Here is a 19254-nt window from a genome sequence, read left to right as displayed (position 1 = left end):
AGAGGTTTGGGGGGTTTGTTGGTTCTGGGCCATTTGGTCAAATATGTGCCAATAACCTTCTGGAATGTCTAGGAGGGTATTCCTAGGCTAGCTAGAAGGAGTAGCAATGGCCTTAACAACACTTCCTTGGTTTGGGATGATGAGAGTTATTTGTTGAATTAACGTTTGAGGGGATTCTAGCTCTTCAAGTTTTTTAGCTTCATTTTGGATGATTTTTACAGCATTTCCCTTATATGGGCTTCTTAATGGATAAACTATTCCAAGAGGAGATTTTGGCTCTTCAGTTTCCCCTGTTTCTCCTCTTCCCTCGCAGAGATTACTAAGGTTCCCTTCTTGCAATGATTTTGGACTAGAATTCTCAATTTCTTGAAGATATTGCTCCTCAATTTGGCTATGCCTCTCAGCAATGGCTACAGATGCTGATCTTGTGGCCTGAAGGGAACTAGTAGGTTGTTTAGAAGCAGCTTTTCTAGGTCCTACTGAAGGCTAAGATTCTGATTTTTTAAGGATTTCATCTATAAAGGTCGATCAGCCAAGGGTCACCAGCCCCTTAGCTTTATCAGGCTTCGGTAGTGGTTTAGGATTCTTTTCAGGCTTTTTTTGCTTAGTCATGCACACAAATCAAATGCTGATTTCTACTCAAAACAATAGCAAATCTGCAGGAAAGTGGGCAAGGGAGCAGGGTTGTTACATGCTCCGTACGCAGGTTCTTACCTTCCATTTTTAAAACCCAACTCTCTCCTAGCAGGTACTTACACTACTCTCAAAAGAAACAAATGGCTACACTCTTCCCCAGCAATGGCGCCAAAATGTCGAGCAGTAAATAGGGTCTTTTTCACCTCTACTTACCCTACATTAATTGTCAATCCAGGTATGATTTTTATCTCAAAGAGTGTACTCAGTCTAAGGCGGTCACTTGTCAAGAGTAATGCTAGTAGTATATTGCTTTTACAAGAGCAACTAAATGCTAGAAACAAACTCTAAATGTAATGGCAAGAAATGGAAATACTTTGTAACTAAATCATTCATTTAAGAAACTACAACACTTCATCAGTCAAGGGTGCAGTAATGATAACTCTTCCCTTTGTAAAATGATGCAAATGAAAATCAATCAAAGAGAAGATCTCCAATCTGGGAACCAGACAGCAGTAGTCAATGTCCACTATAGTTACAGACCGTTTTGTTCACACCAAAGAAATTACTTGAAATAATAATACAATTAACAGAAAATGGAACAAAAACTAATCTGTTTGAAAAGGTTGAACAACAAGCTTTAACTTACAGAAATGAATGAAGCAGCAATCATAATCTAAAGGAATTGAGCAACAATCTTTAACTCAAAAATGAATTGAACAACAAACCAAGAATGGAACAACAAACTAAAGTAAGTCTACGAAATAGAACAGTAATTGAATCGAAGGTAAATGCATAGTAAACTAAATCAAATTTTAACACACAACGAAGTTATAATAATGGAATCAGTAATCTGAGTCTTTAGCATAATAAATATTAACTACGATGATAAAGAAACAGCACTTGCAATTACAATGGAATGGCAGTCCAAATGAACAACAATCACACTCAAAGGTAAACCGTTGCTAAATAAACAATAATACTGATCTATAAATGCACAGCATCAAATAGTAATGTTAATCTGTAAAGGAACAGCAATGTTACACAGTAATACCAATCTGTAAGGGAACAACAACGCGATACGATTTCAGAATGGATAGCATAACATTTTAATTGTAGAAGATAACCTTACTATTCAAACATGAATGAAATATGACAGAGCCGGTACACGAAATGATAAAAAACAGCAGATTACTGAATGAAGCAAGTAAGAGAAATCAAACCACACATGACTCGGAATTGGAAAATAATGGTACAGGAAGAAAGTGATCAACTAGGGCTGGGCCCTTAGCCTCCAGGGATGCACTGCTACAGTTACTCCAAAGTCAAGGATGGAACAGCAACGAAGTTTATATATTAATCATAAAAATAGAGTTACAGTAATTGTTCTTTAAAGAGAGTCGATGATCAAAGTTTAGTTTACAATAGTATGGTCTAAAAAACAATTATAGTCCCCTTGGGCTAGCAACGTTATCCCTTTTTATAGCGGTCAGGTGGAGATATCAAAGATAGAGATATTCTTAAGGTAGCGATCCCTCAGGATCAAAGGATCTTGAGGGATTCGTCATATCGTTTTCTTTCAGTTATCTCCTTGTCCTTTTACACTGATTTGGTATTTCCTCTTCCTTTTCCTGGCTTATGCGCTCCGATCTAGATTGCCTCATCCAGATGTTGTTCCTTGTTAAAGGGACAGTAGTTGTTTTCGCTTTGAATTTTCCTTTGAAATGGTGATCTTCAATTTTCTTCATTTTCTGTATAGAAAAGGGTAATAATTAGCTATTCCACGTTACTCGCAAATCTCTTAAAATTTATCATAATCCTTCATCAGATGCTCATTGCATAATGTAAAGAAGTTATGAATTAAAGGAAAAAGATAATGAAATAAGTGGCAATCACATACCTTTTCTAATGCTCAACAACTGCCATTCGTTGAGATGGATGATTGCCTTATGCATAGTACCAAACTCGGAATACAATGCCCGCATAACTATGTCAAGGGACAATACTTCATCTAGTATTTCCTTCTTTAGTTCTGCTCAGGTAGACACTGTCAGCAACTCCCCTCCTTGCTTGGTCACTTATAGCTCCTTATCCATTCGCTCATTCTCAGCTATCAGAAAGTGAACACTTGAGCTAGTGGCTTCGGTGTGTTCTCTTGTAGCATCAAACAAGGTTGCTAGATGTTTGCACATGTCAGACATGATCACTCGTTCCTCATACTGTGGAGGAGATGTATGATCTTCCAGAGTTTACACTCTATGAGATTGCACAACTTTATGTTGAGACTTTTCGAATGAGATGTTGTGCATCTCTCCTTCCGGCTGATCCCCAAGGATCTCAGTGTCTCCTTGGTCACTTGGGACTTTCTCATCTTCTGGATGTGGTGAAGCTAGTGAGTCAACCTCTTGGTGGTGAGGCATGAGGTTGATGAGTGCCTCCATGAGCCAGACTTGTGCATTTTCATGTATACTTGGCAGTCTTCGAGGTCTTCCCCAAATTTGACTACAAATACATCATTGACCTCTTACCATTTCAGCTTGATGTCCTTGTCTACAATTAGTTTGGTATCTTCATAAATCGGTAGACTTACGGACATTCGCTCAACTACTACTCCAATTGCACTTCCATTAATGTCCTTTGATCCTGTTCTCTTGGAGGCCATTGATGTTGAACTGTTAAGAGGTAGACAAACACCTGCTAGATTTGGATACAAAGATACATGCATGGCAAGAAATCTGTCAACAAAAATCAAAGCAAATTCAGGAATGACATAACACATACTTGGAGATTGACTAACAAGGATTGCATAATTTCTCCTGGGAGGCTGGGAGACTAGCTACTAGGCTTGTGCAAAAGTAGTCTAGGCTATCTGGGAGGCATGACTGGCTACTGGAATTGCATAATGCGCAATCCAGGATAACTATTGACTACTCGAATTGTGCAATGCGCAATTTCAGCTAGCAATGGTTGCAAGCTCAGCGATTGCATTGCAGAATTGTCTGGGCCAGCAGTCAATGTCCCTCGGAATTTTTCAATGCAAAACTGGAGGATAGATCCTAGGTAGAAATGCGCATTTCCTGTGAGGAAGACAAAGCCTTCCCTCTCAGCATTGCACAATGTTGTCTTGGTGAGGCAGAGTCTGGCCAAGGCTGCCCAAACCCATCGACAGGCAACTGAAATAAAATGTGAAAGTGAATTCATGGCAATACTGAGTGTAAGTAGAAGCAAATGATCATGCAAGCAAACAGTGAATGAAAGATTCAAAAAATGGAATAACATGCATGTGGGTGAAGCTAGTCGCCGAATCAATGACCATTCATGCAAAATAGTTTCATGCATGAACTGAGATGCTAACGAAAATTGAAATGGTGCTAGTACAAGCTAGTATGCATGTAAATGACATCAAGCATTAAAAGAAATCAAGAAAACAACACTCGCATAAGAGAAAACACAAAAAGCAAAAGAAATTCTGCAAAAGACAAGTTGAGACCACTTACCTGTGAATAGCTAAGCTGGATGTGTCAAAGAGTCATAGATGTGTTGTGGGATGTCAGAGCTCCAAGATCTATGTGAAGAAATGAGCTTTGAAGTGTCAAATAAATAAGTTTGAAGCTCATGATGCACATGCCACAAATCTAGGAAAAAGTGATAGTTGGAGGAAAGGTTCTAAAACAATATTTTCATGTAACCTCCAGCTCCTAAAAATAGATCCCTGAATCAAGGGATGCCTTTTACATGTTTCCTTTCTCTATTATAGGAAAAATCAAGCCATGCATGCATGTTAAGTTTCTTTGGTCCCGGGTGGAAATGGTCGACTTAACTGCACATGCAAGAGCATGCTCTACTGCTGGGAAAAACTATGCATTTCTGGGAGGGATCTGGGTTGGTTGCCCAAGAGATTTTAACAATTTTTGGGTAGAGCAGCTGACTCCTACCCAAGATTGCGCAATTCTTGGGCTGAGTAGCCTTACTAGGAGGAGTTGCGCAATTTTCTGGGTGAAGCTTGACTGGCAGATTTACGCAATTCTGTAGCCCAACAGGTTGCCAAATAGAATTGCACAGTTTCTAGAGGGAAGGTTGGTTTCCCTCCAGAATTGCGCAATATCTTGAGGGAGCTACTCAGCTTACACCTGGATCAAGTCTAGGGAAACAACCTATGAGGGGAATGCATCAAGCTCTTATGGGTAGGTTATCATTCTGCAATAAAATCACTAAATCTTGTGTACTTGACGAAGCAAGACATGTTGTTGTGAAAGGTTGGTAGGGAGGCTCCAAAATGAAGCTAAGGAAAAAATTTGGGGGGTAGTTGTAGCCACTACAACACTTTGCAACACACTAGTAGAACTCCAACTCTCTAAATGGACCTTGTTTGTGAAAAGAAAGTCTAACACCTCTAGAAGTATTGTTTAGTTCTCAGTTCATCTTGGTTTCAACACTTTCTTAATTGTAAGATGTAGCATCTACCAAGCTCTTGGTCAATTGACACACATTCCAAGCCAAGGCAACATAGTTGTTTCGATTGGGGTTGAGGGGTATATTGGTGCACAAGCAGTATAGTCACCAGAGTCTTAGTTTCATCTCTGGTGTTGCTCTGCTACCAGCAGGGCTGGACAGTACCCCAGTGGAGTCACGCAGGAGCACAAGCATCGCTCCATTTCCAGTGAGCTTGGTCAGTACCCAAGTGGAGTTACTCACATCACCTCTCAATGCAGGAAGCCTTTCTCTTCTTTTGCCTTATTTATTTTTCATTTTTTTTAAATTTTCACTTTTCATTTTTTCATAATTGTTCATAGCACTTATTCATTTCAGAGGAAGAAGAGGGGTCCCAACTTATTGAGAGCAAAAGAGGTTGTCCCTTTAGAGAAGTAGTTTATTATATACCTCTAACGCGCTTGTTAAGTTTTTCCTCCTCACCTTACTCTACTTGGCTGAGCTGACCAGGGTTAACCCAAAATCAACCGACTAGAGTAGGTGATACTAGTTAGCGAGCAAGCGTTGTGTTTTCACGAAGGTTCACTTCGAACAGTACATATTTTCCATCGACGTGTCATAGACTAAAATTAACAATTTCTTCATACAGAAGCAGAAAACAATGTAAACTTTGAAACGGGAACTGATACTGTTACCCGTTTTGTAAAGATAGCAAAAAATTGACCCGATTTTGAAAAGGGGTGATGCAGAACACACATGTTTTTTTTAGAGCATAGTTTTTGGCACTTTAATTTTTTTTATGTACATTGCGTTTTAGAATGGTAGTGATTTTCATGTTGATTTACAAAAGTGGTTATTCTGCATCAGACATTTTTTTTAAAAGACCTATTTTTTGACTTTAAATTTTTTTATTGTATGAAATGCAAATAATTATTTTTTTAATTTAATAATTTTGGAAGTGGTCTTCTTCTTCATATTATCTTGTTTTTTTTTTTTTTTTTTTTAGTGGGTTTTTATTGTTTTGCATATTTAAAAAAGAAGGTCGATATTTTTCATTTTCGATATCCTACATATTTATACATTGTTAATTAAAATTTCAATCCAAATGAAATAATTGTCTCTAAAAAACAAATATAAAAAAGACAAAAATTTAAAAAAAATAAAAAAATGTTTAAAAAAAATTATCTCATAAACCATAAAAGAATTTGGAAAAAATATATATATATATATATATATATATATATATATATATATAGTAAGTAAAAATAGAGAAATTAAGAAAAAATATTAGCAAAAACTAGGAAAAACAAAAAAACAAACTAGTTTAAAAAAATAGAAAATTAACGAAAAAAATTTAAAAACTAGTAAAATTAATATTAAAAAAAAAAACAAAAATAAAATCAAATTATAAAAAAAACCCCAAAAAATATGAAAATGGTGGAAAATATGTCTTTTCAAATGAAAATAAATAAATAAATAAATAAATAAACATTTACAATTTATAAAAAAATACCTATTTTTTGTTAAAAAAAAATCAAATTAAAAAAAATAAATAAATAAATACCAAAAAATAAATTAAAGTTATATAAAAAAAAAACCCAAAAAATGCATATTTTTTATTTTAAAAAAACAAGAAGTTAATAATAAAAATTTTATTAAAACAAACATTTTTATTTAAAAAAAAAAATTAAAATTAAAATTACATTTTTTTTAACATTTTTTTTTAATTCAAAAATACAATATAAAAACATTTTAATTTTTTTTCAAAATTTTTTTTTTTTAATTTCAAATTTAAAAAATTATTAAAAAAAAAAATTTAAATTTTGTTTTTTTATTTTAACGGATTTTTTTTATTAAAAAAAAAAATTGTTGCCCTCCGCTGCCCGTGGTGGCGCGACCGTGGGCGGAGGCAAGCACCTCCGCCCACGGCTGCGCCACCACGGCGGCCAGGGGTGGGAGGGCGATTCCCGGAATCGCCCTCTCGCCCCCCGGCCGCCCGTGGTGGCACGGCCATGGACAGAGCTGCCTGCTGGCAGGCCCTCTGCCCACCGTCGCGCCACCACGGGCGGCGGGAGGGTGATTCCGGCAGGCACCTCCGCCCACGGCCGCACCACCATGGGCGGCGGAGGGCAGCAATTTTTTTTTTTAATAAAAAAAAAATCTATTAAATTTTTTTGTTTTTTTTAATAATTTTTTAAATTTGAAATTAAAAAATTAAAATGTTTTTAATTTATTGAATTTTAAATTAAAAAAAAATGTTAAAAAAAAAGATTGTTTAAAAAAAAATTTAAATGTAATTTTTTTTTAAATAAAAATTGTAGGTTTAATAAAAAATAATTAGGTTTTTTTCTAATAAAAAATATGCATTTTTTGGTTTTTTTTTTTTATAATTCGATTTTTTTTTTTAATATTAATTTCACTAGTTTTTAATTTTTTTCGTTAATTTTCTATTTTTTTTTTAAACTAGTTTGTTTTTAATTTCTTTTTCTTTTTTTTTTCCCGGTTTTTGCTAATGCTTTTTTTTTTTTAATTTCTCTGTTTTTACTTAATTTTATATATATATATATATATATATATATTTCCAAAAAAATTTGATTGTGAGATATTTGTTTTTTTAAGTAATCAACATTTTAATCTTAATTTTAGTATTTTTTAATTTTTTTTTTGTTAATTTTCTATTTTTTTTAAATCTAGTTTGTTTTTAATTTTTTTTTTGTTTTTGTTTTTTTTTTTATTTTTCTATTTTTACCTACTTAATTTTTAGTTTTTTTAAATTTTTTTTTTTCTTTTCTGTAATTTTTTCTTTTTTTTTTTCTTTTGCCAATTTTTTTATGGTTTACAAGATTATTTTTTTTATTTTTTTACTATTTATTTGTTTATAATTTATAATTTTTTTTAGTTTTTTAATTTTTACCATTAATTTTTTTTTTTTTTTACATTTTTATCATTGATATTTTTTTTTATATTTGAATTTTTTTAAGTTTTATATTTTTATTTTATGTTTTGTTTTTATTATATATTTTAATTTATGTTTTGTTATTTTTTAAAACTTTTTTTTGTTTTGTGTTTTTTCATTGTTTTAATTTTTAATTTTAATTTTTTTAATTTTTTATTTATTTTTTATTTTTTATTTTTTTATTTTTTTATTTTTTATGTTTTCATTATTTTTTTAAATTTAATGTTTTTCGGGGTCATGATAAAATATTTTACGCCATTATTTCGAAATGTTGATATTTTACTTTTGAAAAAAAAGTGTTCTTCCAGAATTAACACTATTCGTTTTTTATGGTGGTTTTTGGATAATTTTTGTGCAAAAAATTGGTTTTCACCACCATTTTTAAAACATGTTGAAAATTTACCCAAGAAAAAAAAGGTGTTATTCCAGCATCAACACTTTTCATGTTTAGCACTGTTTTTGATGTTTTTTTGGGGTTTTTTGCCAGAGTTCCCGTTTTGAGTTTATAGTTCCCGTTTCAAAGTTTAATTGTTAGAATGACAAATAACCAAATAGTGATAGTTGCACAAGGCCTCTTGTACTTTACCCATCTTGTTTCAAGGGTCATATATGGTTTCATGTGAAACTAATCTATGAACAAAAACAAGAAAACAAACAACAAAGCAAAGTAGAAGCAGAAGTAAATACGAAAGCAAAGTAAACAAGTAAGCAACCAAACAATAGACAAGCAAAGCAAGTAAGCAAACAAGCATGCAGGAAAACAAACTGAAAGAAAACACTTCTCCTACTCCTAAGCTAACGGTGCATGGGATTTATCGCGTGAAGGGATATTTCCAATGCAGCCACTGACGCATCAGGTGACCCATGTTGGTGAAGGCTTCATCAGCGAACAACCCAGTTGTGCGAACCAGCAAACAAGAAAGATATAACAATGAAGACAAACACAATTCATATTTAAAAGTGTCCTGAGGACATAAGTGAGTGCAAGCACATGACATGTGGTCCATGGAATTGTCACGGTTTTGTGCGACACTGCATGCAACTTTGAAGCATACGCATACTCTTGACTGTGACATGCAAGAAAACAAAAGAAACAAAGACAACTTGCATCATGCACATGTGCTTGCAATGTAAGATTCCTCCAATGCATGAGCGATGGGATCGTGTAGTTCGAGTGGAGGAAGCATGATCTATGTGTGAGATTGATCTTCAATGCATACAAATGAGTGATGAGAAGCCTCGGGTGATTGAACAATTTCTTGATCAGAAGTGAAACCAACCTTACGATAGCGAGGGTCTGACATAACCATAAGCTCGATGTAAAGTGCCTTGAGAGTCTTGGGTGTTTCGACTTCATCATCAGATAGATCATCATAAGCCGGTGGCTTCAAAAAATCAACTGTGATAGAATCATGATCGTGATCAAATATGGAAGTAAATGGATTACGACAACCATGATCAGAAAAATTAATGATTTCATCAGCATCCTCATGATCTAATGAATCAAATAGAGGGGCAAATGAGAAGCGAACAAATTCATCCTCTATGTTTCCGGAAAAGGCAGATGAAATATCAAGTGGATTTTCAATGAATAATTCATCCTCTCCATTTTCAGATGATGGATTGAGATCTGGTGTGTCCTACAAGTGATTAACAATAGGTTCACCCGTAGATGAAGATACACATGCCAAATCATTGATGGCAGCTTCACCAAATATGTTAGGAAAGAATGGAGGGGGCTCGGACGGAAGGGAGTCATCCTTCACCGAGTGTTGATTCTCAAGCTCCCAGTCATACTCTTCATGAATGATAGCGCATGTTGGTTATCCAACACCAACTTTGTCAGTAGCTTGATCCTTGTTCACAGCAAGTGTAGAGTCTGGAATGGAAGAACACAAGACAGTATCATCAGGAGGATTAGCTCAGTATGAAAACGGAGGTTGTGGAACAAAATGCATATGAAAACTTGATGGACTCACAATTAAATCTGCATGGAAATTAAGTAGAGTGATGTTGGGAGGACGTGACAACTGATCAGATGTGTGAGCATGATCTCCCACATCACTCTACAGTGGTGGAGTTTTTGATGAGGGGACAGAAGATAATCACTTGTGACACTGACCGTGTCCGTATGTGATTCCACAGCTCCATCACTGAAGAATGTTGAGCGAGGCTTGAGTTCAAACTTCTTCTTGGGATGAGAAGATTTCTTAAGACAAAACTTGAATCAGTCCCAAAGATAGAAAATTGCATCTAGCTCTTCGGAGCTTGAAACTACAAAACACTTAAGCACTGCCAAAGATCCATAGGCGATTCATGCGGAGCCTTCCACTTTTGTAAAAATTTTGGGTCAAGATGTTCTAGATCAAAATGATAAAAAGTGTCTTCAATGAGATCACAAAAGTGCTCAACTAAGTACACGATCTCAACCGATAGGTTGCACAACCACCGATATGGAGATTCACAAAGTGTGTATGCAAGTAGCAAACTGGCATGTTTGTCAGAACATCCATCTTCCTCATGAAGAGTGGAAAGGAAGTCATGTAAGAACTCAGGCCAGGCCACTTCACCTTCACCATCATACATGTAAGTGGACAAGAGATTGAAAAACTCCCTCATGATGGTAACAAATTCGGCATGTGAAAAACATCATGGAGGGAGGAGACTGCAAGACTCCATGATAGCTATGCAAAGGTTCAAAATAGGATGAGAGGACACAACTTTCCATCCGGCCCTCCTATTAGCGCTAAAAATGTTGACGGTGTTGTACCCACCAACATGTCAGGGGATCTCCCCGGTAAGAACTCCCAATTAGACCTCAAATCGTTTGGTGTAGGAGTCCCTGAAGTGGGTTGTACGATAATTCCTTGACCGCGATTTTGCACAAAGGTAAGTAAGATGTCTCTGTTGGTAGGAAGGGTGTGACATATGCAGTAAGCCAAGGAAGGTGCATGAGAGGTTCTAACACATGGGGGTTGAGATGAGTGTGCCCGTTGGAAACCTGTGATAGCACAGAGTTAAGAAGTGAACACACGAGCAAAGATGCATCACAAAATGGAAGGCAAGTTAGCTAGCAATCCAAAGTGATGGTTAAACCAACATCACATTTTAGAAAGATTCATACATACATACACAAAAGTAGCTATACATGCATGTGTAAGAAAACATATGCATATATAATTTAGAGTAAACAGATAGCTGAAATACAATACAACATATGTGTGAAACATGTTGGATCTTATTATATTAAGAAGTGTAAGTTCCAGTCATACAATACATCCATGTCCGACCACTAGTTCTGACAATGGAACATTACAACCACAACTGCCTTCTCCTCCAAAGAGATATACTAGCTCTATGCAGTGGAGAAGCCAAGGCTCATTACAATATTTTCCAAGTTATCTCTAATATAGTCCTATTGGAAGCTTTACTGACCAAAATCCTTTACAATGAGTTATGAGGTACTATTTATAGCAAAGGGTGGGGTGACCCTTGACATTCCCCTTTATGACAGTTCATCTACCGTCATGACTCTTCATCTACTCTTTGACTCTTACATCCAACTATCGACACTTGAACTTACACTTGACAAGACATTACATTTACAATGCACATGTACCCATGTGAGACAAAAATGGCTTGAGAAAGCCATGCAAGACATCATTATGACTCGGACAACTGTGGGAAGTCCAACTCTCAAAATCTTCATGATGATCAACAATAGCGAACTGATGCCAAGATCAGTAGTCTATGACGGTGTCTGTGTACTCCAAGGTGACATCATTCTGGAACCTGACTCTTGGCTCCATAACATCCGTGTACACTACTCGAGCTCCTTTGTCCAACTCATCTAAAATCATGTACATCATTGTATTCAACACAGTCAGACCAACAATATACTTGTGCATGGTGTCTACATTGATTGGCAAGTCTAGGCTGGTGGCTATGCGCATCAACTCGTCAAAGTACGAGTCAAGCTCTAGTCTGACCTGTGCCTTTTTATTCTCTTGGGTGAGAGTCCCAATAGATGGGATCGCATGTGTGCACACCACAACATCCATACTCTTGAATACACATGCATGGGAAGCTTGTAGACTAGTGATGAACTACGGGAGATCTTCATAGTCGTAGATCTGACTCCAGATGCGTTCCTATTAGGGAAAATTTTAAGAACCCCCCCTAAATTTATATGTATAATAAATGGGCGAATCTCCATGGTATATAGGAAAAATGGAAGGCGATTTTATCAATAACATAATATGTATATATAATTTTTTGGCAAATCTCTCACCAGGCATGGCGAATATTTTACTCAATTATAAAATCTTGTAAGATCTTGGTATTACCATAGGTCAATACCATGGGTTATCATAAACCTGGAGCTTAAAAATTACTATTAGTAATTTATAAAAATTAATAAAATTAATAGTTGATTTTTATTTTATTTTTTATTTTAACCAAGCTAAAATGTTTAACATACATTAAATTACAACATCCATTTTTACTCTTGATCCACCCCTGAGAGGGATCAAATATTTTTTCACTCTATGCTAGTTTGCATATCACGATATTTGATACCTATCGACGGTTAGTAGATTCATAGTAAATATGGATCTATGCTGGTTTAATTCCCCCATTAAATAGGCTACATTCCAGGTGAATACCATGGGTCAATACCATGTGCCATTTTGGTGAATACCATGGTTCAATACCAGGTGCCATTTTGGTGAATACCATGGGTCAATACCATGTGCCATTTTTATTTTTATTAATGGTTAATAATGTTTTTTTGCATGGTATTAATAACAATATAGTCCATGGTATTTGTCCCATAGTATTTTGTCCACAGGTTTCAACTAAATATAACGCATTTTTTGAGTGTTCGTAAATATAAGGTGACTTATGGAGTAAATATAAAAAAATGTTTTATTTGTTTACCATACCTCTCGTTTATTTATATTTTTATTAATTTACCATACCTTTTTTACAAATATGGTATTTTGCCCATAGGATTCACTTAAATAAAACCTCTTTCTTGAGCCTTCATAAATAGAATGAGGGTTATGGACTAAATATAAAAAGAGGTTTTATTTATTTACCATACGTCTAGTTTATTTATATTTTTATCTATTTACCATACCTTTTGAGTAAGTATAAAAAGACGTTTTATTTATTTACCATACCTCCACTTTACTTATATTTTTATTTGTTTACACCTTTGCATGTATATAAGGTGACTTATGGAGTAAATATAAAAAATGTTTTATTTATTTATCATACCTCTCATTTATTTATATTTTTATTAATTTACCATACCTCTTTTATAAATATGGTATTTGGCCCATAGGATTCACTTAAATAAAACCTATTCTTGAAAATGGGCGAATGGATTCACTTAAATAAAATATATTCTTGAAAATGGGCGAATGGAAGGTTGTAACTCCTAATTTCAAGGGCTAAATTTACCTTTTTTACCCTCTCCCTTAAAATAAGGTGGGCTATTTGAGGTGATTTGTAAAAATGTACTATGATACAAAATATTCGCCCACTAAAAATTTAAAACCCCCTAATTTTGCCAAAGGGCGAACATTCGCCCCTAAAATTTTCTATGGTTCCTATAGCTCGACCACTTTGGACTTCTCCCTTGTATCTCATCATCCACATTTTCATGTAATCAAAAGCAACATGCACGTTCAACAAGATACGTGCTCTTCTAGCACGCCGTTGTTGTCTTCTGTTGAGATAGATGACTGCCTTATGCATGGTACCAAACTTGGAATACAAGACCTACATAAGCATTTCAAGGGAAAATACTTCATCTAATATTTCCTTCTTCAGTTCTGCTCAGGCAAATGCTATCACCAACTCCCCTCTTTGCTTGGTCATCTGTATCTCCTTAACCATACGCTCATTCTCAGCTATCCGAAAGCGAACACTTGAGCTAGTGGCTTCATCATATGCTCTGGCAGCATCAGCCAAGGCTTCTCGATGTTTTCACATGTCACACACGATCACTCATTCCTCATATTGTGCAAGAGATGTATGATCTTTTGAAGTTGACACTTTGCGAGATTTCAAAAATCTATGTTGAGACACGTCGAATGAGATGTTGTGCATCTCTCCTTCTGGCTAATCTCCAAGGATCTCAGTGTCTCCTTGGTTTCTTGGGACTTGATCATCTTCTAGATGTGGTGAAGCTGATGGGTTGACCTCTTGGTGGTGAGGCATGAGGTCGATGTCCTGCTCTAAGTCCTGTTGCTCCATATCTGTATCCATTTGTTCAAGTGCTCGCTCTATCTCCTGAGTGAAGTCCTGCTCCTGCGATGGTTCACCCTGGTTTCCTAGTGGTAGTTGTTATGATAAGTCCACTACCTGTACGCACATTGTTTCATCCATCTACACATGTTGCACCCCCTGCTTTACCAGTTATTGTTGCGCTTCCCTCTCCTATTTGCACAACTCCTGTTCCTTTTGAAGTTTCTCCTTCAACTCATGCAAATCCTTCTATGCTTCCTCCATTCTCCATTTCTCTATCTGAATTTAATCATTTCACTTGTCGTGTTGTTGCCTCTTTGCCTCTATGCGATAGATTCTTTCTCCAAAAGTAGATCTCCTCGGAACTTGTAGCTTTACTCTTCCTCCATGCGATCGACAATCTTCCACTTGCCCTTGTCGTGCACTGGTATGTTCACCTCTGTTGTTGTTGCTGCTTCTAGTGGTCTCTGGGATGCTTCTTCACATTTCTCCACTAACCATTCCATAGTGAAGCTGACCTGTTCATTGGGTCTAGAGAAACTGTAACAATATCTCCATGGGTTCTCCTCCACCCAATGAAATGCCTTGTAGATCCAGTTGAACTATACTCGCATGCAATGATCTTTCACAAGACAATGTGGGTCATACAGATTGTAACTTCAAAGGTCAAATGGATACTTCTTCATCTTCTCTGCTTCGACATCCGCATGCTTGAAACTTTGTATCTCGTATAACCCAATGCACAACAGAAGAGCGGGCCAAGGTGCCTTCTTCTTCCAGTGTAGCCTAGCTATCAGTCCTGCTGAGATGTGATATGTTACTTCCTGCATGACAAGTATGTCCAAGGCAAACTTTGGTAGAACATGTGGAGCCTTCTCCGCGCTATACATTTGTATGAAGGTGCCAGACCATGAGGCATACCAATCAACAATGTCTCTCAGTGCCTCCATTATTTCTTTTGACATGCAGGGTGGATCCTGTTCGAATATCGTCATGCAAACTGGGGTGACAAAATGATTAGACAACCATGTGATAACTCCAATGAAGCTACATTTGGACAACATCTTGCAATAAGAGTTCACAATAGTCTCCACCAGTGTCCATGCCCACTTCAAGCCCGGGAACTCATGTTGGGCATAGATTGCATCTAAGATGTAGGCAGACATGTAGATCTCTGTTTGCATACCTTTGGGTGTCTACCAAGCCCTTATTACCTATTCCTTCAGTTAATGAGCCAACATGCTGGACAAGTTACATGCTTTTCCCTCTCTGGCCAGTTAGTCTAGTGTGATCACCCAACTCTGTGGGAAGGTATCCGTGCTTTCTTGGCCATACAGTGAACATGAAAATATGACCAAGTATTGATATGCCTTCCATAGTATCTTAGTCTTGTAGATCTGGTTAGGTATCATCCTAAATCTAGCCGACTCCTTTAACTAGTTCTTCAAAATATCTCTAGAGTTAGCATTACTGTTGGGTAAGCTGAAGGGAGTCTCCATGATAGTCACACGCTTCGACATCTGATACATCTCATCATAATATTGTGCCCTGAAGGTTGCAATCTTCATCCCCTTGACACTGCTCAAGTTCATTGTCTCAGGATCAGTGTGCGAGATGATCTAGTGTATCATGTCCACGCATGGGAACACGAGGTATCTGCATGAAATCCGGTACAAACCGAGCTTGTGGATGTTCACATATGCCTGGAAATCTTCAAGCTCTTCCAAAAATTTGCCTACAAATGCATCATTGACCTCTTTCCATTTTAGCTTGATGTCCTTGTCTACAATTAGCTTGGTATCATCATAGATCGGTAGACTTGCAAACACTTTCTCAACTACTGCTCCAGTTGCACTTCCATCAGTGTCCTTTGATCCTTCTCTCTTGGAGGCCATTGATCCTAAATTGTTAAGAGGTGGATGAACACCTGCTAGATCTAGAGACAAAGCAACATGCATGGAAAAAAATATGTCAGTGAAAACCAAAACAAATTTGGGAATGACATAACACATACCTGGGGATTGACTAGCAAGGATTGCGTAATTTCATCTGGGAGGCTGGGAGACTGATTGTCAGACTTGTGCAAAAGTAGTCTGGGCTATCTGGGAGGCATGACTGGCTGTTGGAATTGTGTAATGTGCAATCCAGGCTGACTGCTGACTACTGAAATTGCGCAATGTGCAATTTTAGTTGGGAATGGTTGTAGGCTCAGTGACTGCATTACGCAATTTTCTGGGACAGTAGTCACTGTCCCTCATAATTGTGCAATGCAAGACTGGAGGATAGATCTTGGGTAGAAATGTGCATTTCTTGTGAGGAAGATAGAGCCTTCCCTCTCAACATTGCATAATGTTGTCTTGGTGAGGCAAAGACTAGGCCAAGGCTACCTAGACCCATCAACGGGCAACTGAAAGCAAATGTGAAAGTGAAAGCATGGCAATACTGAGTGTAAACATAATAAAATGATCGTGCATGCAAATAGTAAATGAAAGATTCAGGAAATGGAACAACATGCATTTGAGAGAAGCGAGTCGGCGAATTGGCGACTGTTCGTGCAAAACAGTTTCATGCATGTGACAATAGTGAGATGCTAACAAAATTGAAACTATGCTAGTACAAGCTGGTATACATATAAACGACAACAAGCATTCAAATAAATCAAGCAAAAAACACTCACACAAGCGAAAACAAGAAAAATGATAGAAATGCTGAAAAAGACAAGTTGAGACCACTTACCCGTGAATAGCTGAGCTGAATGTTTCAAAGAGTCATGGATGTGTTTCGAAATGTCAGATCTCCAAGATCGATGTGAAGAAATAAGGTCTGAAGCATCGAATAAATAAGTTTGAAGCTCATGATGCACATGCCACATATCTAGGAAAAAGTGACACTTGAAGGAAAGATTCTAAAACAATCTTTGCATGTAACCTCCAGATGCTAAAAATAGCTCCTTGAATCAAGGGACGCCTTTTGCATGTTTCCTTTTCCTATTATGGGAAAATTCAAGCCATGCATGCAAGTCAAGTTTCTTTGGTCCTAGGTGGAACTGGTCAACTCAACTTCACATGCAAGAGCCTACTCTACTACTGGGAAAAAATGTGCATTTCTGGGAGGGAGTTGGGCTAGTTGCCTAGGAGATTTGCATAATTTCTAGGCAGAGCAGCTGACTTCTACCCAGGATTGCACAATTCCTGGGCTGAGCAATCCTACTGGGAGGAATTTCACAATTTTCTGGGTGAATCTTGACTGGCAAATTTGTGCAATTTTGGAGCCCAATAGGCTGCGCAATTTCTAGAGGGAAAACTTACTGTCCTCTAGAATTTCCCAATTTCTTAAGGGATCTTCTCAGCCTGCAGCTGGATCAACTTCGGGGAAGCAACCTGTGAGGGGAATGCATCAAGCTCTCATGGACAGGCTGTAATTCTACAAGAAAATCATTGAAGCTTGTGTAGTTGACGAAGTAAGACATGATACTATGAAAGGTTGGTAGGGAGGCTCCAAAATGAAGCTAAGGAAAACTTTTGGAGGGTGGTTGTAGCCGCTACAACAGAACTACATCTATGAATAATAACTAAATATATTAAACTAACCCATTTTATTATTTAGTCGATACCCCTTTGTAGCATCTTTCACACTACATAAAGTCTCGGACTACATGTCAAATGTGTAAGAGCCCAATAACTAAAGGGGATCATGGGATGGATGAGCTAGTAATTAAATATATACAAAAAAAAATGAAAAGGAAGTAATTGTATATATTATGGAACATGTATAATGGAAACTTATTTTAATGAAAAATAGATTTACTCTAATTTTATATGTTCCATAGGTACAAAAACACATATATGTAGACATACATGTTTTGTTTCAATTACCTTAAAAAAAATCTACTTTCTATGCATACTTTCAATTATTTCCCAGTAGATGGATTGGGTGTGGGGAATTGAGATTGATGTGGGGGAATGGGGGAGGTGCCATATGAACTTCCATCTTTATGTGGTCAGCCCTATTTAGTAGAGAATAAATGATTCTCAAAACAAGTAGAAGATCATTGAGGCATTCCACATTAGTCTTAGGATATACTTTCGTACATGTCGATATATCTATTTATTTATTTAATTATTATTTAGTCATATAACATTATATTTTCCAATTATCTATGCAAGTATAAGCAATGGAAATAGAGGTTGTGTGTACCAAGAAGAAAGATATGAGACAGGTTTTTATCACATGAAGAAAGGTGAATGATACCTTCCCATCTATAATGGGTTCCCCTTATGTTATTATTGATGATTGGAAAAGAGTTAAAGATTTTCAACATTGAGTAGGTATTATCATTCATTCATCATTTTATTTATTTATTATTTAGATTCTTATATGGTTTATTCATAACATCATTATAACATAACCAACCCCTTAATTCCTAATTAAGTTTATGGGGTATCAAGTCCCCACCTCTAAGGTTACCTTATGGATATGCGGATTATGAAAATTAGTCATCCTTGAACTACTTCGAAACTTATTTCAAAGACCACCATTGTCTTCTACTCATTAAGAGCTTTCTAACAGTATAAATTTCATACAAAATTGAGCTCTAGATATGGAGTTATTATCATCTAATAATCAACCTCTCCAAGTGTTACCTCGTCATCTATATCATTTCCATATGGTAGCTCTTTTATGACATGTGTCACCATCATATGACAACATGCCATGTCACCCACCAAGTTAGCATGCCACATGATCTAAGTGGCTCGAGAACAGCTTAGAAATCAAAGGTGGTTTTGAAAAAGCTCAAAAATAAAATTCCTTGGATCGAAGCAAACCAAGATCCGATCAAAGATCTCACCACAAGATTTCCAATGGTCCAAACGACACCTTAATCTAAGTTCACTTGCAAAAGTTCTGGCCAACCAAAGTTTTGGTCAACTTGGCCCATTGGCTAAATTTGGCAAAGTTCCAACTAAATTTGGAGCCCA

The sequence above is a fragment of the Pinus tabuliformis genome, chromosome 2_1, assembly GCF_031772625.1.
Source record: "Pinus tabuliformis cultivar Carrire ecotype Pingquan chromosome 2_1, CPIR1, whole genome shotgun sequence".
Classification (NCBI taxonomy): Eukaryota; Viridiplantae; Streptophyta; class Pinopsida; order Pinales; family Pinaceae; genus Pinus; species Pinus tabuliformis.
This window is presented reverse-complemented; position numbering follows the sequence as displayed.